The sequence below is a fragment of the Saimiri boliviensis genome, chromosome 14 (assembly GCF_048565385.1).
Source record: "Saimiri boliviensis isolate mSaiBol1 chromosome 14, mSaiBol1.pri, whole genome shotgun sequence".
Taxonomy (NCBI): Eukaryota; Metazoa; Chordata; class Mammalia; order Primates; family Cebidae; genus Saimiri; species Saimiri boliviensis.
This window is the reverse complement of record NC_133462.1, coordinates 68681192-68707672: the sequence shown is the minus strand read 5'-3', so window position 1 is coordinate 68707672 and position 26481 is coordinate 68681192. Positions and strand designations below refer to the sequence as shown.

The following is a 26481-nucleotide window of genomic DNA, read 5'->3' as shown; positions in this document are numbered from 1 at the left end:
CATCCCATGACATCCCATCCCATCCCATCCCATCCCATCCCATCCCATCCCATCCCATCCCATCCCAGACATCCCATCCCATCCCAGACATCCCATCCCATCCCAGACATCCCATCCCATCCCAGACATCCCATCCCATGACATCCCATCTCATTCCATCCCATCCTATCCTATTCTGCAATTCTCTAATGGGAATATATTTACTTATTATCTATTTTGCCAATCAGATATGTAAACCTCAAGAGGGCAGACACTGTCTTGTTCATCTGTTCATCCAGTGCTTTGCCCAGAGTAGGGTCCCAATGAATATATGCTAAGTTAGTAAGTATTAGCAATGACAGATGATAACAGCAGCAGCAACAGCAACAACAAAATCCTTGGGATTCCTGAGAGGTTGGCTGGGGACAGGAAAAATCTTGTGAAATCAGAGAAGGATTCTATGTTGTTTCAGTGGCAGAGTATTAGTTCTCTCTCTCTCTTTTTTTTTTTTTTTTTTTTTTTTTTTGGAGATGGAGTTTTGCTCTTGTTACCCAGGCTGGAGTGCAATGGCGCGATCTTGGCTCACCGCCTGCTGGGTTCAGGCAATTCTCCTGCCTGAGCCTCCTGAGTAGCTGAGATTACAGGCACGCACCACCATGCCCAGCTAATTTTTTGTATTTTTAGTAGAGATGGGTTTCACCATGTTGACCAGGATGGTCTCGATCTCTTGACCTCGTGATCCACCCGCCTCGGCCTCCCAAAGTGCTGGGATTACAGGCTTGAGCCACCATGCCCGGCCCATATTAGTTCTCTTTATAGCAACAGTCCCCAACCTTTTTGGCATCAGAAACTGGTTTTGTGGAAGACAGTTTTTCCATGAATGGGTTGGGGTTGGTTCTGGGATGAAACTGTTTTACCTCAGATCATCAGGCATTAGTTAAATTCTCATAAGGAGCACACAAACTAGATCCCTTGTATGAATAATTCATAAAGGGTTGCTGTTTCTGTGAGAATCTAATGCCACTGCTGATCTGTCAGGAGGCAGAGTTCAGGCGGTAATACTGCCTGAACTCACCTTCTGTCATGTGACCAGGTTCCTAACAGGCCACGGACCTACATGGGGTTTGGGGGCGGTTGAGGACCCCTGCTTTATTGGACCACATGAAATAGCAACACAGTACAGTCGACCCTAGAACAATGCAGAGTTGCAAATCCACCTATAACTTTCTGACTCCTCCAGAACTTAACTACCAGCAGCCTACTGTTGATGGAAACTTTAAAATAACATGAACAGTGGTTTGACACCTATTTTGTATGCTATATGTATTATACCCTGTATCCTTACAATAAAGTAAGCTGAAGAAAAGAAAATTTGATAAGAAAATCATAAGGAAGAGAAAATATATTTACTATTTGGTGAGTGGAAGTACCTTATCATAAAGATCATGATTCTTGTCATCCTCATGTTGAGTAGTCTAAGGAGGAGGAAGAGGAGGAATTGGTTTTGCCATCTCAGGGGTGGCAGAGATGGGAGAAAATCCACATATAAGTGGACCCACATAGTTTAAGTCCATGTTTTTCGAGGGTCAACTATATAAGAAATTAATGCTTTAACTCTTTTTGCTAAACTTTATGATACAGAAAGGTACTATGCACCAAATGTTAAAAAAAAAAAAAAAAAAAAAAAAAAAAACTATGTAAGTGGGGCTAAAATGTTTGTGTTGATTGTTTTTAAAGATGTATGCTTTTTACTTTAAAAAATATTTTTGAAATTTGGATAAGTGGTGCTATTATTCAACTTTAACAATAGGACTCATTGGTTCAGTTTGCAAAACATCCATCTTTAAGGGTGGGGCTACACATAGATTAGCATCCATTGTTCTAGAAACATTATCTTTGCCTGTCATGCCATCCCTTCACTGACACCACTGTGAAAATCTTAATGGTTTGGCCCAAGAGTAGAACCATGATGGAAAATTTTCTGGTGACATTCGTTTGTGAGTTCAGATAATTTTTTGACTCCGAAGAATTGTTGGTTATAACAGAGAATTTCTCAGTGTCCCTACAGGTCATTATCTAGCCTGTTAACCATCCACATCTCCACTAAGACACATTATAAAAAAGTTCGGGATATCTTTCTCTGTCTCCTCCCCCATGCACACTATTCACGTAGAATAAAGCCAAGCCACTCATGTTAGAATGTAAAGTTCAGGAACCTGTTGAAACATCCCAGCAACTAGTAATACAGAACTTTAAAGTGACTTGTAAATACCTATTGCTGAGCCATAGGTAGAAGCCCATGGAAACCAAGTCATATTGCCTGGAAACAGGAAGCTACAGAGACATGCTTTTTCTCTGAAAATGAAGGAAAGCATAAGCCATCACTGAGCTGTTTGTCATAGGTGAATATAAGTACATATAGGGGCCAGGTGTGGTGGCTCATACCTATAATCCCAGCACTTTGGAAGGCTGAGGTGGGTGGATCACGAGGTCAAGAGATCGAGACCAGCCTGGCTAACACGGTGAAACCCTATCTCTATGAAAAATACAAAAAAATCTAAAATTAGCCAGGTGTGGTGGCACATGCCTATAGTCCCAGCTACTCGGAAGGCTGAGGCAGGAGAATTGTTTGAACCAAGAAGGCAGAATTTACAGTGAGCCGAGATTGCACCACTACACTCCAGCCTGGTGGGTGACAGAGCAATACTCCATCTAAAAAAAAAAAAAAAATAGAATTGCATGAAGGAAGTTTGGGGCTATATTTAAATGCACACATGTATATATATGCTATCAAAAATTTGAGTTGGGTTTTTTTATTGATGGAATCCTTAAAGCCTATTTCTTTTTTTCTTTTCTTTTCTTTTTTTTTTTTTTTTTTGAGGCGGAGTTTCGATCTTGTTACCCAGGCTGGAGTGCAATGGCGCGATCTCGGCTCACCACAACCTCCACCTCCTGGGTTCAGGCAATTCTCCTGCCTCAGCCTCCTGAGTAGCTGGGATTACAGGCACACGCCACCATGCCCAGCTAATTTTTTGTATTTTTAGTAGAGACGAGGTTTCACCATGTTGACCAGGATGGTCTCGATCTGTTGACCTCGTGATCCACCCACCTCGGCCTCCCAAAGTGCTGGGATTACAGGCTTGAGCCACCGCGCCCGGCCTTAAAGCCTATTTTCAACTATTGGTTGATAATTTTAACTAGAGAAAACATGATTCATTAGATAAATTTATAAATTTCCCCCACCTTATTTATTTTTTTGAGACAGAGTCTCTCTTTGTCACCAAGGCTGAGTGCAGTGGTGACATTATGGCTCACTGCAGCTCAATTGATCCTCCCACCTCAGCCTCCTGAGTAGCTGGGTACATGCCACCATACCTAGCTAATTTTTGTGGTTTTTTTTGTAGAGATAGAGATGGGTTTTTACCATGTTGCCCAGGCTCGTCTTAAATGATTGACCCACGTCAGCCTCCCAAAGTGCTGGGATTCCATATGTGCACCACCTAAATCTCCATTTTTGAATAAAATGACATACATATATGGTGTTGAGTTTCGTTGTATGAAAAAGTACCAACTCCAGAGTTTTCCGATGGGTCATTAAATACAAACAATAGGCACTCATACTTGTGTGGGCAAGAAAGGCTCCAACTGCAACATCTGCCTTTCAGGTCTCATGGTGGAAGTGTGATTGTTGCAGTCCAATTAAAGGGCTCTTACTGTGGTTAACTCTCATCCATTTTAGTGTACTAGAAAACTTTGTTACTTCAAAACATGAGGACTTTTCATTTTCTTCATGCTCACTTATTTTCTCATTCAGTTTGGTCTGAATACTTGTTCATGATAGACATTCTCCTTGGGGCTGTGGTAAATGACTAAGGTTAAAGGAGAAGGAAGCCCGGAAGTGTCCACTGCTGCTGTCTGAAAAGCATGAATCATCTAGGAAGATATCTAGAGTAACACTTGTAGGTAACAGAATGTAAGCCAGGGAAATGTACGAGTAATGGTGTTATGAAGCTCAAATAGCCACCCCTAAAGAGGAGCTCAGTATGGATTGAACATTCAAACCACCATATCAGAACCCAGTGGATCTGAGGAATAGGGTTCTCAAGCAGAAGGACAGAAATTACAAATGAGTCCACAGCTACGAGCTAGATAGACAGGGAACCTGAAAGAGCCCCATGTAGTTGGTAGGAAGAAGGAGTCAGTGAGTTTTGCTGCTGAGTTCCTGTGTTCACAACCAATATACCCTGAGTGTTGAAAGTTACGACAAGGAAAACAACTGATAAGTATGAGAGATCAAAAACAGTCTTTTACAGGTAGTCCAAAAAGTTTCTCCAGTGATAATAAAATACCTAAATCCGGATGGTAAGTAATTTCTTCCCCTCAAATCTCACATTCAGAGTGACTAGAAATCAGTGATGCTGTTGGCCACATATGGCTTCTGAACTTGATAATAGATAAAGTAATAGGTATTATACAACTCTATATGTACCTTGACTTTCTTCCAATTGCGTTTTCTCCGATGAGACTTCAATAACCCAACACCTTAGTTTGAGTTTCCACAGAAACAGACTCCACGACAAAGATTCGAGGGCACATAGTTTATCAGGGAGTGATAACAGTAGAAAAATAAGGAAGTAAGACAGAAGGAGACACAGCCAATAAAAAGTTTTGTTATTGAGTTATGACTGTGGATAACTGAGTTCAGTCTTGCTGGGAAACTCAGGGAAGCTTTAGAGTGATAAAAAGATGGAATATTTGTATACTAACTCTTCTATCAATCATTGGTTAGAGTTTGGGTGAGGGATCAATTCCCAGGTACAGTTCCACTGCCATGCAAGCAGATAGGCAAACCATCATGATGGCCAGAGAATGCCCAAAAGCAAAAAAAAGTTTTAGGTGATGGCAGCTAAGCCAGCCTTCACTAACTTGGTAAGGAAGGAAGGGATGGGAGTAGGGAACTGGTAACTTCTGCTGTACCCAGAGAGGGCTTGTCCTGGATTTAAGCTCATAGGGTAGAAAGTGGTAGAAAGGAAATGAGTACTCCGTCAGAGTACTCCATCAAACTCTTGACCAAACTCTTCTACAGAATAGAGATAAAACCCTCAGCATCCCTTCTCTTGTCTTCTTCCCCTGAAATTAGATTTCGCCTCAAAGAGGGAGTAGGATTGTAATGGCATCATCACATCCCTTGTTAAAGCATACACACATTCAGACATCCCAAACCTTCAGTAGGAGAAGGACATTTCTAAGCAGGAGAGGAAAGCTGGACCAGGAAGCAGCAATGACTCTTCTCCCCTTAGACTCCCTGGTGTCACTGGCATTGTGCTCCCTTGTAGGTTGATGGCTTTTCTTTAAACTGGGCCATGCATGGAAGCATGCTGTCTTTCCTTAAGCACAGCTATGTTAGAGGAAGGATGTTAAACTAACAATGCAAAATTAAGTGCAAAAGTGAATATTTATTCACAACAATAAAGAAAATCACAACACATTTTAAATGTAACAAAGCTTACAAAAATCACAACATTTAAAAAAATCCAGAAAAATAACAAAATTCTAATTAACTGACACTCCTCTGTAAAATAGTTTTTTCTTTTTCTTTTCTTTTTTTTTTTTTTTTTGAGACGGAGTTTCGCCCTTGTTACCCAGGCTGGAGTGCAATGGCGCGATCTCGGCTCACCGCAACCTCCGCCTCCTGGGGTCAGGCAATTCTCCTGCCTCAGCCTCCTGAGTAGCTGGGATTACAGGCACGCGCCACCATGCCCAGCTAATTTTTTGCACTTTTAGTAGAGACGGGGTTTCACCATGTTGACCAGGATGGTCTCGATCTCTCGACCTTGTGATCCACCCGCCTCGGCCTCCCAAAGTGCTGGGATTACAGGCTTGAGCCACCGCGCCCAGCAAAATAGTTTTTTCTATATCTTGTTGGCTACATGCACTTTGATTGCCTCTTCTTTGACACCAAAAGTTTTGTAATGTCATTTTCTCTAGAGAGAATAGAAAGTACATTAGGTCTTCTCTCTAGCATGTTGATTGAAATTTGTTTTTTATTATTGATGGTTTAAAACGGCTTTAGTTACACTACTCATTATTGGCAACATTCTGTAAATTTTGTAGGATTGTTGCAGAATTTTTGGAAAAATTCTATCAAACTTCTTTCATATATGCACTGTGAGATTTCGAAGAATTTTCCAGACTGGGTCTATGAATTTTAAACCTTTTTTTCTTGTTTTATTTCATTTTATTTATTTATTTTTCCCAGGCTGGAGTGCAGTTGTGTAATCTCGACTCACTGCAACCTCTGCATCTCTGGCTCAAGCAATCCTCCAGTGTCAGCCTCCTGAGTAGCAAGGACCACAGGCATGCCCCACCACCCGCAGTTGATTTTTGTATTATTATTTTTTAATAGAGATGAGGTTTCTCCGTGTTGCCCAAGCTGGCTGACCCCTGGCCTCAAGTGACCTGCCCACCTTGGCCTCCAAAGTGCTGGGATTATAGTCATGAGCCACCACACCAGGCCTCAAACCTTCTTTCTCTTCTATAACCCATAGGTTTGGAGGCAGGCCCCTTGTTTACATCTCTGTACAGTTTCTGATCCTGCATTCTCAGATGTGATACCTGTACAGGGTGGATAGAGTAGTAGAAGAATTCCTGCAAGTTATTCCTACATGGGGATAACTAACAATAATTTAACTACATGTGATTGTGAGCCACCTGAATATAAACTATTAAACCCAAGATAAATATATTGACAGCTCAACTGTTCCTTTGCCCAATTTCAGGAATGTCTGGGGTCACTCCTGGGTCACCCAACCCAAGAGACATAGGGAGAGAAATCCAGAGATTAATTGTGGTTAAAATATCTTGCTATACAAAATGTCACCAAAATATACAACTATGTGTACACAGGGCCTTGAGAGGAACTTTCATAGTGAGGGGCCCTAAGGATTAGATGTCTTTAGCTCCATGATCAGGCTATCTTTGTCCGTAGCATTTTTTTTGTTTTTGTTTTTCGAAAGGGAGTCTTGCTCTGTCTTCAGGCTGGAGTGCAGTGGTGCAATATCGGCTCACTGCAATCTCTGCTTCCCGGGTTCAAGCAATTCTCTTGCCTCAGCCTCCCAAGTAGCTGGGACTACAGGCACATGCCACCAGCCTGGCTAATTTTTGCATTTTTAGTAGAGATGGGGTTTCACCGTGTTGGCTGGGATGGTCTCGATCTCTTGACCTTGTGATCCGTCTACTTTAGCCTCCCAAAGTGCTGAGATTACAGATATGAGCCACCACGCCTAGCCCCATAGCATGGTTTTAGAAGTTGTCATGGTCTTTACCTATTTCATGTCCTGTCTAAGAGACCTATAATTTTAGTTCCCAAGGACTGGCATACATTCATACAAATCTTACTTAGCTTTTTGCTTTCTAATTCCTTGCCTGTCTCTGTGTGACAGATGCCATCTACCTTGGCAGCCAACTCATATCCAACCTCACTCTTCTGGATCAAATCTAAGGTAAAAGTTTGAATACATTTACCCTCTAAGAGTTTTGCTATCAGCAATTCTGACTGCTCCCCCCCGCCATAAATGATAAGATTATGGTAGTTGATGAATGATGTCAGACAAATGGCCTTCAAGGAAGACTTGACCAACATTGCCTTACACAATATAGAAGGGGTGAGTTTTATTCCATTTAATCCAATGGAAAAGCAACTTCCTAAGTTGAAAATCATACCATTAATATCAAAGATATAGAGATGGGGAAGATTAGTCCAGCACAGGGAGATATAAAGCCATTTATTGGGATTTAGTCATGAAGGAAGCAACTTTGCCTTTGAAATATTTGGAGAAACCTTGTACTACCTCTTCTTTCTCCAGCCTGAAAATCTGAGGGTAAAGCTTCCAGCGTGCTACTAGGAGTTGTATTGGCTCACCTCTTCCAGTGTGTGAGGTGGGTTGGGAAAGGCTGCTAGCTAAAGAATTCCTTTACTAGAGGCCCTTCCCTGTGGAGTTGGGAAAAACTGAAAGGTGATTTATTAAGCTGTTCAAAAGAAGCTCCTGCCCTACTACACCTGCCTCTGATACTTACAAATATGTTTTGAAGTTCAGAGTTATTCAAGATTCTCTCCAGCTGATTTTTTTTTAAGGTTCAGCATCATTTTTTTTAAATTGCATTTTAGGTTTTGGGGTACATGTGAAAAACATGCAAGATTGTTGCATAGGTACACACATGGCAGTGTGGTTTGTGGCCTTCCTTCCCCTCACCTGTATCTGTCATTTCTCCCCATGCCAGCTGATCTTTTACAGGTTAGGTTTTGAAAAAGTAGTCTTGGAAGCTGGACCTGCCATAAAGGGATTCTATCGTGGCAAACCCAGCCACGATTCTGAACTGGAGCCTTACTTTTGCCTGTGAGGAAACCATTGAAATAATAGAGAATAATACATACACTTGTGATTTGTATGAAATTATTCTTGAGTTTATTATTTAATAAAGTATATTCAGAAATAGGCAAGGAAAAATGTCATTGATATTACAGATGAAGAAGCTACGTATATGTGTTAATGGGATTCATTCACTGGTTTATGAACCCAGACTTCTCCTGGGATGTCACAAATCCACGGGCATGTAGACCCCTTTCAATTTGACAGGAATGCAGATTAGTCACCAAATATCCGTGAACAGGCAAGAATTATGCAGATAATTCTCCTGTGGGCTCACTAAGGGATTCTCTTCTGTGGCATGTAGCCTAGAAAACTTTTGAGTGGAGACAGCCCAGGAATTTCAGCAATGTTGGTTGTGCTTTTGCTGAGCAGACGTTTTTATAGATACCTGGGCCATCCTCACTGCACAAAGACTCTGTAAACATTTCCTCTAGTCAGCACTTTCCTATTATAGGAGTGGTTAAAATTATCAGGTGTCGTCCCCAAAACAGATGTTCATTTCTGCCAGAATATTATAAGAAGTTTCCATATTGGAGATGTTAGAGAAATACTCGCAACTGAAATATGTACTCTGCTTGTTAAGCCTTTGCCAAAATACCCTTTTATGTTTAGGGAGTTATTTTGCATGAAGCTATTGTCAGCTTGTGTGGGCAGGTCCTTCTCTAAGTTGTAGTATGGATGCAGTTTGGGGATTAGAAGGATCTTAAAATGATCATAAGGATTTATTTTGAGTCTCAGTTCTTCAAAAGAAAAAAATATACGGAAGAGTATATTCCTGCCAGGGGCTCCCAAAACCTGGACGTAGCTCTTGTTTCTTTTGTTTCAAGAAATAAAGCACAAGATTTGCTTGAATTCTACACACAGGAAGTTCTAAATGTAGTCATGTTCTTTGGTTATTTATAGCACATGAGCCTCCACGTACCCTCCCTTCTTATTATCTCTCCCCCCGCTCTTCCAGCACCATGACCCTATATTTAGATCTGAAGCGTCATCTTCTGTGACCACAGCAAGCTTGTGCCTCTGAGAAGGGTTGCAGGTTATAAGGATATCTCACCAAATGGAGGAGATACCCATTTAGGACATTTTCACCTTCTGGGAGATAAGATCTCTGTGTAAGAAACCCAATTAGAAGGCAGATTCTCTTTTATAGGAGAATGCATTTTTATAATAACCTGGTATGCATTGCAAAAAACGCTGCTGTCATTATATATTACTGACTTTTTGGAGTAGATCCTTATCGTTTGCACACACGAACACATTTTATTGGGTAAAATTAGAAATTCTAGTTTCAAGAAAAAATAAAAAAGAAATTCTAGTTTCACAACAATGATATCAACAACACTTTTTAACCCAGGAAGATCTTTGATACCTGCTTTTGAAAAAGGAAATAAGTCTTTGAAGATACATCATGGAACTCCCCACCAAAAAAATCAATACATCATGCCTGTAATCTCCGCACTTTGGGAGGCCAAGATGGGAGGATTGCTTGAGCCCAGGAGTTTGAGAGCAGTCTGGGCAACGTGGCAAAACCCCGTCTCTACAAAAAATGCACAAATTAGCCAGGTGTGGTGGCACATACTGTTAGTTTCAGCTACTAGGGAGGTAGAGGTCAGAGGATCACTTGAGCCTGGGAGATCAGGGCTATAGCGAGCCGAGATCACACCACTGCACTTCCACCTGAGTGACAGAGTGAGACCCTGTCTCAAAAAAACAAAACAAAACAAAAACAATACCACTGTCATTGGTGCTAATTCAAATAAAAGCTATATGTGCTAAGCACATTTCACACATTCTTTCATTTAATCTGTGTGATACACATCAGATATATAATAGCATTCCCACTTTACATATAAGAAAGTTTAAGCTTAGAGAGGAAAAAAAAAAAAAAAAAAAAAAACCAGTTCAAAGTCACATAGCTAGTCAGGTTTCGAATTCAGATGATCTGACTTCCAGGCCAGAGCATTAAACCATTATCCTAATGCTCATAGATATAATTCTGTGGTGACTCATGTCATCTTGTATGTGAAGATAAAATTGTTAATGATTGTGGTCTAGGCAACAGCAGTTGGCTGGAATAAACAGTGTCTGTGATGTCACCTTTCATATGTGCCGAGTTCTTAGTGCTAATTAAACTCTGGGTCTTGATTTAGAAATCACAGAAGGAACCTCTGTGCCTGTTGCTTATCGTGAAGTGGAATGTTCTCCCTTACAGTTTTCTTGCTGCTGAAACCCAGGATTATATGGCTGAAGTCGCTAAGTTTGGAAGCCAAAGGTTGGTTTTAAGTAAGGGACTCTTCTACTCTCTACTATTCCATCCTTTTTGAATACTTTTCTTTCTTTCTCTTTTCTCCTGAAGGTGTTTTATAAAACCATAAGCTCTGCAGAAATTACCCTTGTCACCCTTCAATTGCATTTCTATCCATGAGCACAGTGTCGGATGGGCAGATGCTCTCTGTATGGGAGGAGTGGTGAGAGATATACTCCAGGTATGGCAGTGCATTATTTATGGGGAGAAAAAAAAATGAGACATAAGTGCTCAGATCTTTTGCTTAGACAGCCTATCACTGCCCATCTAGGACATAAAACTTTTGACTCATTTTTTTTTCAGATCCAAAAAGAAAGTACTTTTTTCTTAGAAAATATCCAACTTAAACTTCCATGTTTCTATCCAGTGAAAGGCTGCGCTGTGGTATTTGAATCAGAGAACTTACATTGCATTATTTCCTCCTTTTTCTCAAAGTGGCACTGGGTGCAGCTAAGCTGTTACACACTGCCGTAAAATATTTGCATTTAAAAATCGCCCATTTTTAAAAAGGGAAATATAGTCCTGGCATTTTGGGGAAAGAGTTTTCTCTGAAGGAGGGAGGAGAAAAATATGGAGAATAATGAATTCATCAAGCTGAAAATGCACGAAGCAGCGAAGCGCTCAGGCTTCAATACATGGCAAATGGAAAGAGAGCTCCCATTACTGTCGAGATGCATAGACACAGCCCCGCTAATCGCTTGGTCATGCTTGGGAGACACTAAGTCATCACAGGCCATGACATGGTGAGAACAGGGTGCCAGGGGTTTGTTGTAAGAAAAAATTGTTTATCTAACATCCATAACCAGCAGCACTCCTTTCTCCGACCCTCATCCTCAGGTGACAAGTCTTGGTTTGGAAAATGCATATGTATGTGTGTGTCTCTGTGTGTGCGTGCATGTGCGCACTCTGTGTGTGTGTGTGTGTGTGTGTGTGTGTTTAACTCTTTAGGTTCAACACAATTGGAGATTATATGCATAATAAAAATTATAGCATAAGTAACTATTTGAACCAATTTTTATTTCTTTCTATAATTTGTTACTCATGTGTACAGGTGAGCAGTATTAAATATAAAATAATAAAAGTTAACATTTATTGAAGAGTTGTTTTGTGTCAGGTGCCGTTTTGAGTTATTTACATGAATTGCTTCATCAACTCCTCATGACAGCACTTGGAAATAGGGTACCAGTATTGTCTCCACTTTACAGGCAGTAAGTAGGCTGTCCGAGGTCATAGAGCGAATGAATAGCGAAGTCAAGTTTGGGGCTGAGATTGTCTGACTCCAGAGCTGGTACTCCTGACCATTGTGCCTTGTATTAGATTATATTGTTTGAGAAATCCAATGAAACCACAGGACAAATTAGTTGAAGAGACAAATTACAGTTTTTCATTCTTTCCACATACCTTTTATTATTTTGCTTATGATAGAATGGAAAGACAGATATATGCATAACTCCCACTTAATAACATTCTTGCTGTAATGAGAAGATGCATTGGGGCAGTGGTAGCATGGAGGGAGGGGTATTGTGTCATGTGCTCTGCTGCATAATCAGTGACTAGCATGATATCTGGCCGAAGTAGGTACTCGATAAATAGTGCAGTCAGGAAAGGATGCAAACGGGTAACCTTTGGGCTGAGACTTTATTACAGATAAATAGTAGTTTCCCTATGAATGATGTGGGAAATGGTATTCCAGGATGAGAGAAGAGCAAATGAAAGGAGACCACCTGCCCTGCTCTGGCAACTACATTTGTTCTATATTGCTAAAGCATAAAATGGAAGATGACTGAGTAGAGGCAAGACAGGGAGCCAAGATTGTTCAGTAAATGAGCAGAGTTGTAATGGACACTGTATGCCGTGCAGTGGGATATGTGCTTCTCTGGAGCCATGAGGATGCCAATTAAGTAACGTGAGTATTATAGAGGAGTGGTTCAGCTTGAGGTTACAGGAACAGCCCCATGGAAGTTGAATTGAAGAGGATGGGGGAGCAGTCAAGATTAGAGGCTATTGCAGTGGTCTTGGATGAGATGATGTGGGTGTAAACAGTGCATGCAGTTCCTGTGGAGTTGGAGAGGTCACACGGACTTACTAAATATTCAGTATATGAGGATATATATGGCTGGTCACTCATTAGATAGATTTCTAGAAACTGTGGAAAATATTAGTTATGGCATTAACTGGGATGGGGAAGGAAATAATAAAACAAACGTGGAGTAAAACATCGCGCATTGTTTCAATGTTGTCAGGTTTGAGGTTCTTCTGGGACATGTAGCTGGAGTTGTATAAAAGGCAGCGGAACACACATGACTCAAACTTAGATGATAGGACTGTGTTTGAACAAGGATCAGCAGCAGACACGGAGGTCATAGCCATTTAATTTTACTAACCAAAGTTATCATTCTGTACATGGTGGCATAACATGGAAAGTAAGCATTAGTGCTACACAAATTCATAATAAAACTAGACAAAGTAGGATTTAGTAGACCATAGAGGTGGACATCATGAAACAAAATAATTGGGACTGGAAAGTGAGGGTTTTAACTGGGTAGAGAGAAAAGAAAGGGGAAATATAGCATTTTGTATGGAACAGTCCTTAAGTTTAGCAGTGTGATGCTTTAGACACTTCCCTTGGGAGGTGTCTATTTTAAATATTGCCTCCTTGGATTATGGAGGTTTTGGAGCTTCAGGAATTACTTTAGAAAGAGTGAGAGGCTCAGTGAAATATGTACATTTTTATTAGATAACTATTAAACCCTCTTTTGAAATGGGCAAGCTGATTATATAATAGTGTAACCTGTTGGTGCCAGTTTTCCTCTACAATCTAATTTAAGTTTTTATTCTAATTATTAAACACTTATTATAGTCTTTACTTGAGGAGCCAGTCAGAGTTCTAAGTACTTTACACCAATTAATTCATTTAATTTTCACAATACTCCTATGAGGTGGGGGTTATTGTTATCCCTGTTTTGTAGATTGAGGAAACAGGGGCACAGTTTGAGGGACTTGTCCAGCAGCTGGCAAGTAGCTGATCCTGGATTTCGAACGCAGGTGTTGTGGTTCCACGGACCTGCATCATATTGTCTCTCTGATCTACTGATAGCGGATCCACAACACCTGGGTTCAAAATTCAGCGAAAGAGAAGAGGTCCCAGTCCATGTGCACACAGTCACTGTGACGTTTGGACCTGGGAATATTTTACTTCTTTAAGCATGTCGCCTGATCAGCTCCAGGAATTTGAGCTCTCGGGGGAAAATATAGCTGAAGAGGACAAAATGGGAAGGAGACCTTGGGCTCCTTCTTCAAGAAGCCAAAATGGCTCACAACTCTCATTTCATTAGTGGATATGTGAAAAAAACTTCCTTTGCAACGCAAAATGACCGTACATTAGGGGAAGAGAATAGGGTACTTGCATAGAGATGGCTCTTTCTGCTCTGTCATGGAAGAGACTGGCATTCAGAAGCACTGCTTATAGCATTGGGGTACTGACACTGGGTTGGCCATGAGACTAGAAATGTGAATAGAGGTTGAAAGACAGATATTCAACACCCCTTTGCAGAGTTGAGGCTACACTGTCTGGAAGATCCTTGTTGATTCTGGTAGCATGAGTGTTAGCATGTTTGACTAGAAAACATTTTATTCTCTGTGTGACATAAATGAGAAGACATGGGTTTTAGTACCAATTTTGGCACTATCTGTGCACCTTAGGCCAGTTACTAGCAAACTTGTTCTGTAAAGACCAGAGAATAAATATGTTCTGCCTTGCCAGCTATTTAGTCTCTGTGTCACAACTACTCAGCTCTGCCATTGTAGTGCAAACGTAACTTTAGGCAATACAGAAATGAATGAGTGCGGCTGTGGTGGCTGTATCCTAATAAAAGTTTATTTTAAAAAGTTCAGGGGGAGGGTGGGAGTTAGGGCTGGTGAATTTGGCCCACTGGAAGTCATCTGCCAGCTCTTGTTTTAAGCAAATAATTTCTCTTTGTCTCAGCTTCCCCATTCTTCAGTGTCTTAGTTTTCTTCTGCTGTAACATAATGCAGCAGACTAGATATTCTACTGAGAAAATTAGTTCATTTCCTACAGTTCTGGAGGCAGGGAGATCTAAGAGCATGGCTCCAGTGTCTGGCAAGGGCCTTCTTACTGCATCATGCCATGGCAGAAGGTAGAAGGGCAAGAGAGCATGGACAGGCAAGAGGAAATTGGGCCAAACTCATCCTTTTTCTCAAGAACGTACTCCTGAGACTATGAACCCACTCCTGCCTAATAGCATTAATCCATTCCTGAGGACAGAGCCCTCATAGCCTGATCACCTGTTAAAGACCCCACCTCTTACTGCTATTATAATGGCAATGAAATGTCAACATGAGTTTTGATGGAGACATTCAAACCACAGTAATCCAGCTGGTTAATTATTCTTACCCATCATTGCAAGGTTGCAGACACCTAGCATGATAAATGGGGCATAGAAGAAAGAATGCTGAGTAGGGAGTCAGGACACTTGGATTCTTGGAGGCCCCGGCACCTGCCAACTGTAGAACCGTGGCCCTGTACTTATTCTCTGTGCTTCCATTTCTTCCAGTCAGTAAGGGGTTACCTTTAAGTAGCTTCCCAGTCCTCTTGTTGTATGTGGAAGGGTTTGAGAAAGTCGTTTATAAATATTAAGTAAAATAAAGATGATACATGTAGCTAAAAATCTACTTTGAAAATTTAGTTCACATTATATCTTAGGCATATAGATATATATATCTCATCCCTGGAAAATTTGTGTAGTCCCTCATTTGTAAGGATTTTTCCTTCTAATATCATTAGGTCTCGTTAAAACTTGACTCCTAAGAGCTTGACAGATAGGTCCAATACCCTAGAGTAAATGTGTGAGTCTAGAGGACAGTAAAGAAAGTTTGTGCTAAAAAAAATTTTAAGCCAATAACGGAGCAGGTATGTAATTTTTTGTTCCAATAAGACTCCCAGGATTTCTCCAAACAATGAAAGCAACACACTGAAAATAAGAGAAAGAGCAAGATTCTATTGGCTTTCACTCCTTTATGACTGTATTATGACTTGTACCAAGTGAGTACTACATAAGTACGGAAATGACTCCATCTCCATTCTAGATGCTCCATACTGTGGCGGCCACTATAATTAAACTAATGGAAAGAGTGAGGGAAGCTCCAGATTCACTTATTTTCCCTCTAGCGAACTTGGCTTAGACTGGATATGGAATACAGTTACCTAAACTCTCTCTTGCTTCTTCCTTCTTTATGAACATCATAAGAGTAATAAGGAGGAAAGGCAGACTCATTTGACTATAAGCCATTATTTAAGCACAAAACAAAACACAAAGCACATTATTGAAGGGTAATAAAAATGAGTCTAACTGGCAGTTAGGTTCCTACAAATAAAAATTGCTACCATTGCTGCTGTTGCTTCTCTTTGTAAATGAAGAGATGAATGCTACCTTTGTTCAATGAGCCCCTAATTAAGAGGTGTTTAGCATTAAAGTATATTGCTTTAAAAAGATATTGCCAGGTAAATGTCAGACCTATGGAGAGACTGGGTTACGAAGGTTACATCTGCTGAAGGTAAACTTAATAAAACAGCCAACGGCACAGACATGGTATATTCACCTAATGGCTTAAACATTTGCAACTTCACAGAGTAGTGTCCTAGTTTAATTCTCTCCAACTTATTTTTTATTTTAAGCTATGGAGGCTGGAGTGGATGAGGGACGGGGAGCAATCATTTTCATACACACACACAAACACACACACACACACACTCACACACACACACACACAAGCATTTTCTACTTCGAAGTGCTGGGTTTTGCTTATATAGCTTTAAATGGGTTACTCATTTAGAGTTATTGGAGTAATTTATATTTTTCATATTTATCACCTTTCATATCTCCCTGTTTTTTCAAACTTTTTGGATTAAGCAAGGGCTTTACTAAGAATTTTGTTAGATATACCTTTCCAAGAAACTTGGATCTAAGTTTCTATTAGGTGTTAGATAAGTTGCTTAACATGCTCTAAAGAGAACTTCAGCCCTGAGAGAATTGTGAAGCTCATGTATAATTAGAAGGTGGTCGGATCTGTCATGGAAAGCAGCCCTTTTTGGAATCTTTGTTATGAGTCAAGACCATTTCATGCTGAGTTTTGGGTGATAAGAAGGTAAGGTGATTTGTCCTGGGGATCTGTTTCTTCAAATGATATGTGAAAAAATGTCACAGAGACCCAGCACGTGCATGTGCTCAACAAATGTAGTTCTTTCCCACTGACGTAAGAGATGTCCTGGTTATTGTGTCAGTTGCCTGTTTCTTAACCTCTGATTAAGTGGGGACTCTGCAATCAAAGAGATTAGATCCCTGACTCTATTTTTCTCTAGTACCTCCCCTCAAGATTTAAAAGTATAGATGCAGAATATATAAAGGTTGAGAACTGAAAACTCAGAATTCTGAGTGTCTTTTTAGTGAGCACACTGTATATTTCCAAAGTGCTTGAGAATCATTTATTTCTCTAATTTAATAAAGACAAGAGCCAGAATAAAGAAAGGGCCCGCCAAGATTTTCTGCCAAACTGGCAGGGCAACTGCCTCATGATAGAAGAATTTATGGCTCCCGTTACCTGGGCTCAACCCTTGCACCTAGCTTTTTGTACTTTCTGGTTTTCCTTCATTGGATGCTGGCTTTAATAAAAAAAAAATAAACAGAGGTTGCTTCTTTTTGTCTTCCCCTTTCTGTGTCTGTCCTTGATCTGACCAGCTCGTTGTATTTAAAATGGTTGGTAAGAGAGAAGACATTGAAAAATGAATGTAAACTATGTGAAATAGAACAATAGTTGTTCCTTGGTTGATAAAACAATCTGATCTCATTGATGAGTCCCCCTAGTTGTTGTTTATTTTTATTAAAAATGTCTGTAAGGGTAACTGTTCTGAGTATATATCCAAGATAATAATAACATTAACTGGCTTTGCTGCGGAATCAATAGGAGTAACACAAATATATGTCTGTTGATTAAGAATGACATAAAACAAATTTGTTAACTAAAACAGATCATGTCAACGGTTTAAGCGGATATCATATGATACTTCAATCCTATATTTGCAGTTCTTTTTTTCTGGGAAAAATATTTATAAATTACTTTTAAAAGCATAATTGTAGCCTGCTGAGAAAATTCTAAAAGAAAATTTAAAAAACACAAATGGAAAGGTAACCCAGAAACTGCCCTCCCTGTTCTCCAAGGGGAGAGAGAGAATGAGAGAAAAGGCCGGGGTGGGGAGGGAAAGAGACCTGCATAGTTCATCCACGGAAAGTAATTGAAAATGCTAATTCTGTGCCCACAGACTAAAACTTTGAAGGACAGGTCCTTGTCATTGGACTCCTCGAGAAACAGCAGAGCAGAAATAAAAATAGATCATTGACCAAACATATCCCTTTCAAACTGAGAAGTTTTAAAGTGCTGCTGCCCATTTCTTTCTGTTTAAAAAATTATAAACCTTTTTTAATTTTTTACCCTGAGAACTTTGGAGGCTAATGTATATGTGGTTTAGGAATAAAAATATTATGAATCTCAGTTTAAGAAATGTTGAGATCTTTTTGTTGCTATTTTTTCCCTTTTGGAAAATGAATACCTGCAAGATCAGGTCTAGGTTATTGTCAGATCAGGAGTTTCAGAGATTAAGTCAATTAGAACGATTAAAAAAAAGATATGTAATAAATAGTTGCTTGTATTTGGGGATATATATGATATTTCGATGCATGCTACAATCTGTAATAATCAAATCAGGGTGACTGGGATGTCTATCACCTCAATCATTTGTCTTTTCTTTGTTCTGGGAACATTCCAATTCTCCTCTTCTGGCTATTTTGAAATATACAATAAATTACTTTTAACTATAGTTTTTCTAAAAACCAAGACTTTTGTAAAGATGAATATAGTTGAAAGTGACCTACTTATGTTCTTTAAACAGAAATATGAATGATAATGAATCCAATTGTGATAATAATTTTTTTCTATTGTAATTTTAAGCTCGAGAGTTACACCGGGGTGTGTGACTGACTGACTGGGTTATAACTACGGGGGTGGGGACAAGCAGGATAACAGTTTTTGAAAGGGGCCTGAACATACAGTATGTTAAAAACCAGGGATACACTTACTGGTTGGTAAGAATCAAGAATGGTGTTAGAATAGCTAGATTGGGGATTCATTCATTCATTCATCTTTTTATTCTTTAACATCTGCATATGGGTCCAGCACTGCTTCTGGGCCCTGGGGATACAGCAGTGAACAAAGGAGACAGAGCCTCTGCTCTCACAGAGCTATCATTCCAGTGATAAACTAAGCAAATAAAGAAGGATCATAGATAGTATGTCAGATGATGGGAAAAATAGAATGAAGGGAGGTGGGTGCTGTTGTATCTTAAATAGAGTGGTCAGGAGAGGCTCTCCCAGGAAGATGACATTTGTGGAAAGATCTGAAGACACCGAGGGAGTGGTTTGTAAATGTCTGGGAGGGGTGTATTCCAGGTAATGGGAACAGCAGGTGCAAACGTTCTGTGGAAAGAGGCTGTGTGATATATTTTAGGAAAGTTGAGGACAGCAGCGGGGCTGGGCTGAAGTTCCTTGAGGAGAAGACAGTGAGAGGTAATGTCGGAGAAACAGGAGCACGACGAGGCGTGTAGACTCATTAGGCCAGTGTCATGGCTGTGGCTTTTACTCTGAAGGAGATAAAACCATTTGTATGATTTTTGAGGTGAGGAGTGGCATGATCTTACTTACCTTTTTGAAGGATCATCCCAGCGGCTGTTTCAAAAAGTGACTGACAAGGAGCTAGGACAGAAGCAGGGAGCCTCATTGAAAGGCGGCTGTAGTTCTCCAGGGAGAGCACACAGTGGTTTGGACTCCAGCGGTAGACATGGAGGTGGGGAGAAGTGGTTGCATTTCCTGGGTATCCTTCAAAGGTAATGCCAAGAAGATTTGGCAATGGTTTAGACGTAGGGTAAAAGAGAAGGAAAATCTTGAAATCACAGGCTCCCATTCCACTACCTTACATACCTTAATCTCTCATTTTAGTATCAGTCAGAACAACACAAACTTTTACAGGTACCTGCCTGTAAAAGTTTTTTTTTTTTTTTTTTTTTTCCTTTCTTACAAATCTACACTTTACTGAATGAGAAGGATAAAATATAGCATCAGCATTATAGTAAGAATGTGCACCACAGCCAAAGGCTGTCTTACAGCAAGGGGCCCAGGGTGGTCTGATGCAGGCCCCAACTGTCCTCCTTTCTGCAAGGCCACACTGGATGCACTTTAGTGCTTGCATCAGTGACATCCAACATGTGCATGGAACACCTCCTGGAACAGCAGAACATCTTTCACATGGTAGCTTTCTCTTGTCTTTGGTGATAAGAGTGTTTCTTTTCTCCGGCTGTTTAGCACACAGGTTTTTTTTGTCCCAAAGTGGAAAAGCTGGCAATCCTTTAATTTCCAAAGTGCTCACAGAATGCAGATGTATAGGAACAATGATATATATACTTTAAAAATTAAAAAGCTTTTATTTACTTTGTTCTTGTTGCACTTACGTGGTACATACTAGTTAATTTTTCAGATGAAATAACAGAGGCCTGGTGACGTTAAATACTCTGACTAAACGTATGCAGCCAGCCAGTGGTAGAGCAGACACTTAAACTTGGGTTTTCTACAGAATTGATGTCATAAAGATAATTCTCCTTATTAAGTGCTGGGACCATACCTTATGACGTTCCAGCATTTCAGTGACCCAGACAGTCCGTTGATGAGCAGAGTCAATGTGACACATTCCTAATGCTGTTAGACGCTAGTGCTGTATGTGAACGTGGATTATATTTTGTGTATGAAGATGGAGATTCTGATCTACGGTGAAGTATATTTGACTATGTACTTGGTGTTATTGTTTTCTGGTAACTAGCAATTAATTTACTCCGTTTTGGCCACTTCACTCTCATCCAGTGATTCTTATGTGGCCCATTGGCAGTGATTTATGGTTTAGGGAAGTTTCCTGAGTTACTAAGATAGGAGCAAGACTGATTAGCCAAGCAACAACTATACCTCTGACTCCAACTCCTGATAGGTTGCTAACCAGCTGGCTCACCTATGAAGTTGCTACCTTTTTATGAACGCAGCCAACAACCAGCATAATTTTAGCGTATTGGGTTAGTTGAGAAAGCCACCTGGCACTCCTGTTGGTCTGATAGGTGGATTCAAGGCTAAAGTGTAAGTCGAACTATTAATGGAAAATAATATAAATAGAAAAAAAAAATCCCTACCAATTTAGTTCATCAGAGATAATAATGTCTCAACACCCTAACCTCAAAATCATTAGTCCTAAATATCTCAATCAATATGGAATCTCTCAGAAATCAATTTGCTGCTACAAATATGATTGTTTAATAATTCACCAGTTATGGGCCTTCAGGCTAGAAGAGATTAGTGTAGCTGAAGGAAAAGAGATAATCTTCACCTCAGATAAGATTTCAATTAAAAGAAGACAATGTCTACGAAATACAGTTTCATGTTTGACGTGTCTGTCTTTCACGTGTGTGTGTGTTGAGCGGTATGTCCTACTGGGGAGAAATCTATTTAGTTCATTCTCATTGTTCATTTTCAGATCAGAGCTATTTAGCTATTTTTCCTGAAGCATCATAAATATTTTATTAAAATAAACCATTACAAATTTTGGTTTTAGTTACTAGATTAAAACCAATAATTTAAAATAGCTAATGACTGGGTCCAAATCACACAGACATTTTTCTTCGCAGTATTGAGAAGAAATAACAGATGAATCTTTTGAGGCATTTTGGTAACTGCTTTATGCCTTTTTTGTTTTATTCCAGAGAGGGGGGATATTGTTTTATGACTTTTGCCTTTAGAGAGGCCCTTGGCCAATGTCATCGGTTTGGATGACATACATTTCCAATACTTGTACTTCTTTCTAACACGTCACTTTTACAATAAATCTGTTCACTGTAAAGATATTACTAAGTCTGGCTTAATGAGTGCCTTTCCTCTATTCTGCAGTTATGCAGTGTGGATATTCCAATTACTAATGATTCTTATAGCTCGCATTTTGATTCTATTCACTGTCTATTCTCCATCAAGTGTCCTCTGGCCTAAGAATCTCTTTAAACTGTTGTGAGGAGAGAGGCTTTTCTTTCTCAAACAGTATTTTCTGCAGTCAGAGGCTGACGTGTTCTTCTACATTATTTTATAATGGAGCAGATAACTATTGGAATGGGGGTTGCCAGGGTCACGGCTATACACCCAGGAGAATGTCCTGTCACCTGAATGACTTGGTCCTGCCCCCACCCTGGGCCACACCCCCATGTAGGGCTGGGTGACCTTTCTGTCTATTTGCATAATCTTCCTTCCTTGGATTTATTCTCTGTGCCTGGGTCAAAAAAATGGGGCTCATTAATAAACATTTATTGAGCACCAACAGAGTATTATGTTCCAGATATATTCCCTTCCCTGTAGGTTTGGAATCCAAAATTTTGGCTCCCAGCAGTCACCTCCGCCCTGATTTCGAGAAGAGTAAGTTATCCAAGCAATTGAAAGGACATTCAAATATTTGTGAACTTCAAAGGGAGATAGTCCTTCATCTACACTGTCCTTTTAGATGGTCAAAACTTCCAAATATTCTACTTGTCTAGCAAAGAACAGTGAACCGTGAGTTTCTGGGCAGCAGATAAGCAATGATTAGGTTAAAAATATTAACACTCATAGATAATAATTAGGTTCTCAAGTTAAAAACATCTGTTCTGTTAGGTGTGAGGACCAGAGAGAAAAAAAGAACCTCATAAAAATTAAAGAACATTGGCAAGGTCATTGGCATATAATTTTTACAGTTATTTGAGCTAGGTAGCCATTGTGCTAAAAATTCCATCAGGAGGCAAAGTTTAAGAAGACACTATGTTGTTAGAATGTGTGAAGCTTTTTACTGAAGCATGATAAATAATTGAAGATGCCTTTAGCAAATTCCTGCTTTAATGGGAAAATACTTTGTCATGCAGTTTTTCAATTAGTATTCACTAATTCAGATTGGTTTATCATTTACCCAGCTGCACATTAGATTTTTAGTGATGCATTTTCTCATCTTCATTTTTCTAGTTGATAGTAAAACTTTGGTGGTTTTCACTGGTGATTCTCAGCATTTTTCTGCTAATAGTGGCTCACTTGAACTTCACTCTGGTGTAAAGCTATGGGATTATAGCTGTTTGAATTAGAATCTGGGATGGGGGAGGGAGAAATTTGAATTTGAAATAAAGAAGGTGGTGATTCTTTCATGTGCCCTTCTCTCTTCCCCTCAGATTCAAGAGAATTCAAACGTCTCAGTTATGAAAGGCATCTTCCATCTCAAAGTTAACATTCTTGTTTGAAAATTTCTGCTGAGCACAGTGGCTCACACCTGTAATCCCAGTACTTTGGGAGGCCAAGGCAGGCAGATCACCTGAGGTAGGGAGTTCAAGACCAGCCTGATCAACATGGAGAAATCCCTTCTCTACTAAAAATACAAAATTAGATGGGCATGGTGGTGCATGCCTGTAATCCCAGCTAGTCAGGAGTCTGAGGCAGGAGACTAGCTTGAACCCAGGAGATGGAGATTGCAGCAAGCTGAGATTGTGCCATTGCACTCCAGCCCAGGCAACAAGAACGAAACTCCATCTCAAAAAAAAAAAAAAAAAAAAAAAAAAGAAAAGAAAAGGAAAATGAAAATTTCTATAGAAGGGACAATAATCCAAAATATAGTTTCTAAAACATCATCAGACAAACATTTAAATAGTTACTAAGCACTGAAGGTGAACTTATAATTAAGTTAGATAATGGGTTATGGTCAGTGGAAACGTAAAATAGGTCCTCTACCTATGGTTTTTTTTGTTTGTTTGTTTGTTTGTTTTGTTTTGTTTCAGTTTGGTGGAGGAGAAAGCTTAACCAAAAATAAAGTTCCTTGAACACCATAAGGGTCAGAAAACTTCAACATTAATTAATTCATTCATTGACTACTTAATGAATATCTTCCCTCAAGTGGGTTGTTAATATTAGATTTTGTATGTTTACATTTATCCTACCCATTAGAATGTGAGTTTTATGAGAGCAGAAATGTTAGGTCACTGCCATATCCTCAGAGATTAGAATAACAACTAACACATAGTAGACATACAATGTATATGTTAAGTAAATGCATGAGCAAATGAATGAATGATTAAATATGTGTGTAAGAAAGATTTCCCAAAGTAATGAGTACTCAGACCTGAAATTTTGATATGAGTTAGTCTAGGAAGAGTAGAAGCAGAGGAAGAAAATTTCTTGCAGAAGAATAGTAGACTATTTAGCACCCAAAAATGTAAAACACTTAAGTATAAATCTAAGAAAATGTGTAAAAGAGCTATGCAAAGACAACTACAAAACTCTGGTCAAAGAATAGCTAAATAAATGGAGATATTCCATGTTCATGGATAGAAGGACACAATATTGCCAAATGTCAGCTCTTCCCCACTTGACCTATAGATTCAATGCAATTCCAATCAAAATTTCAGCAAGTTACTCTGGATATCAACCCATCAATTCTTAAATTTATGGAAACAAAGAAAAGATACATACTAGTCAGCACAAGAATGAAAGATAACAATCAGAAAACAGATACTACTTTACTGTAAAGCGACAGTAATCAAGACAGTGTGATATTGGGAATAGAATAGGCAAATAGATTAATGAAACAGAATAGAGAGCTCAAAAATAGTCCACATAAACACAGTCAATTAATCTTTGACAGTGGAGCTAGGGAAATACAAAGGAGAAAAGATAGCCTTTTCAACAAATGATGCATGAACAACTGGACATCCACATGCAAAAATAAAAGAATTAATCTTGACATGGATCTTATACTCTTCACAAAAATTAACTCAAAATGTGCCATATACCTAAATCTAAAATGGAAAACCATAAAACTTTCAGACAGTAACATGGGATAAAATGTAAATGACCTTGGGAATGCCAATGACTCTTTAGATACAGCACCAAAGATACAATTTATGAAATAAATAATCGATTTCATTAGACTTAAAAATGTCTTCCCTGTGAAAGACACTGTCGAGAATGAGAAGACAAGCGAAAGACTGGGAGAAAACATTTGTAAAAAACATCTCATAAAGGATTGTTGTCCAAATTACACAAAGAACTCTTGAAACTCAACAATAAGAAATAGCCCAGTTAAAAAATGAGCAAAAGATCAGAACAGAAACCTTACAAAAGAAGACATATAAATAGCAAATAAGCATAAGAAAAGGCAATATCATATGATGTTATTAGGGAATTTCTAATCAAAACAGCAGTGAAATACCCCTATACACTTATCCAAGACACTGACAATACCAAATGCTGATGAGGATGTGAAACTACAGGAACTCTCATTCATTACTGATAGGGATGCAAAATGATATAGTCACTTTGGTTTAGAAGACAGTTTGGCAGTTTCTAAACACACTCTTACTCTATGATTCAACAATCATGTTCCTTGGTTTTTACCTTAAATAAGCTGAAAACTTGTGCCACACAAAAATATGCACACATATGCTTATAGCAGCTTTATTCATAACTTCCAGAACTTGGAAGCAACCAAATTGTCCTGCAATAGTGAATAGTTAAATAAACTGTGGTACATATTTCACTGCTAAAAAGAAATGAGCTATCAAGTGATGAAAAGACATAAAGGAAATGTAAATGCATGTTACTAAAGAAGCAAATTTTTAAAGGCTATATAGTATATTATTTAAATGATATGTCTTTCTAGAAAAGACAGAGACCTATGGAGACAGTTACGAAGACCAGTGGTTGCCAGAGGTTGGGGGCTGGAGGGTGAATAGGTGAGCCACAGAGGATTTTTAGGTCAGTGAAACTATTTTATATGATATTATAATAATAGATACCTGCTACTACATGTATCTAAACCCTTATATAATCCAAAGAAGTAACCCTAATGCAAAGTATGGACTTGGGGTGGAAACACTGTGTCAAGGTAAATTCATCAACTGTAGCAAAAGTAGCCCTCTGGTGGGGAATATTAATGGATGGTGGGGGAGGATGCTGTGTATGTGGACGGTAGGTAGGCGATACGTAAGACGTCCCTGTATCTTCCCGCCAATTTTGCTGTCACACCAAAACTACTCTAAAGAGTGAAGTTTGTTTTCTTGAAAAGAGTAGAAACAAGGCCAAATGTAAGATCTTGTTTAGGAAACTCGGGTAGTCCAGTTCAAGTGGACGTGTACACAAAGCTGGAGTGCTATGAGACATGGCAGGAGATGCAAGCAGGGCCAGACAGAAACAAATACGGAGACTAAGAGCGGGATCCCATCCTTTTCTCTTTTGTGTGTATGTGTTTCTGTTTCTTATAAAAGCAACCACCCTCTGTGGGATGCATGGGTTTTGACAGCTGGATGGCCATTGGTTTACAGTGGCTTATAATACAGTAGAATTTGCAGTATGGAATTTCACAGGTCGAGGGAGAAGCTAGGGGTTTGGCTCAGCAGGAATAGACTGAGGTAGGCTGACGTTCCCTGGGACCTCAGGAGGATGCTGGGAATAAAAAACGAGAGCCTGAAGTTGAGCACCATGATGGGGGAAGGGCATGGAGGAGCAGGCATGGAAGGAAGGCCCTCCTAGGGGATGTTTCTGTATCTAAATCCTGTACAGGTGAGCCTGTACCCACTGAACATATGTTTTTCTAGTAGTGTGGCAAGTTTCT

The 26481-nt window shown here is 39.5% G+C and overlaps 1 protein-coding gene across 10 annotated transcripts in view; it reads left to right on the top strand.

Moving 5' to 3' along the window:
- Positions 1-26481, top strand: part of ESRRG (estrogen related receptor gamma) — a 644467-nt gene that overhangs the window by 145309 nt on the left and 472677 nt on the right. Inside the window, exon 1 of one of the 10 annotated variants that reach the window (XM_074385200.1) lies at positions 19863-26481. This exon is cut by the window's right edge and continues 21959 nt beyond it. The exons of the other annotated variants lie outside the window; for them this stretch is intronic. The gene's annotated coding sequence lies outside the window, so the exon portion shown is untranslated. Of the gene's footprint in view, positions 1-19862 lie in introns of those variants that run through there. 10 annotated transcript variants of the gene reach the window in all.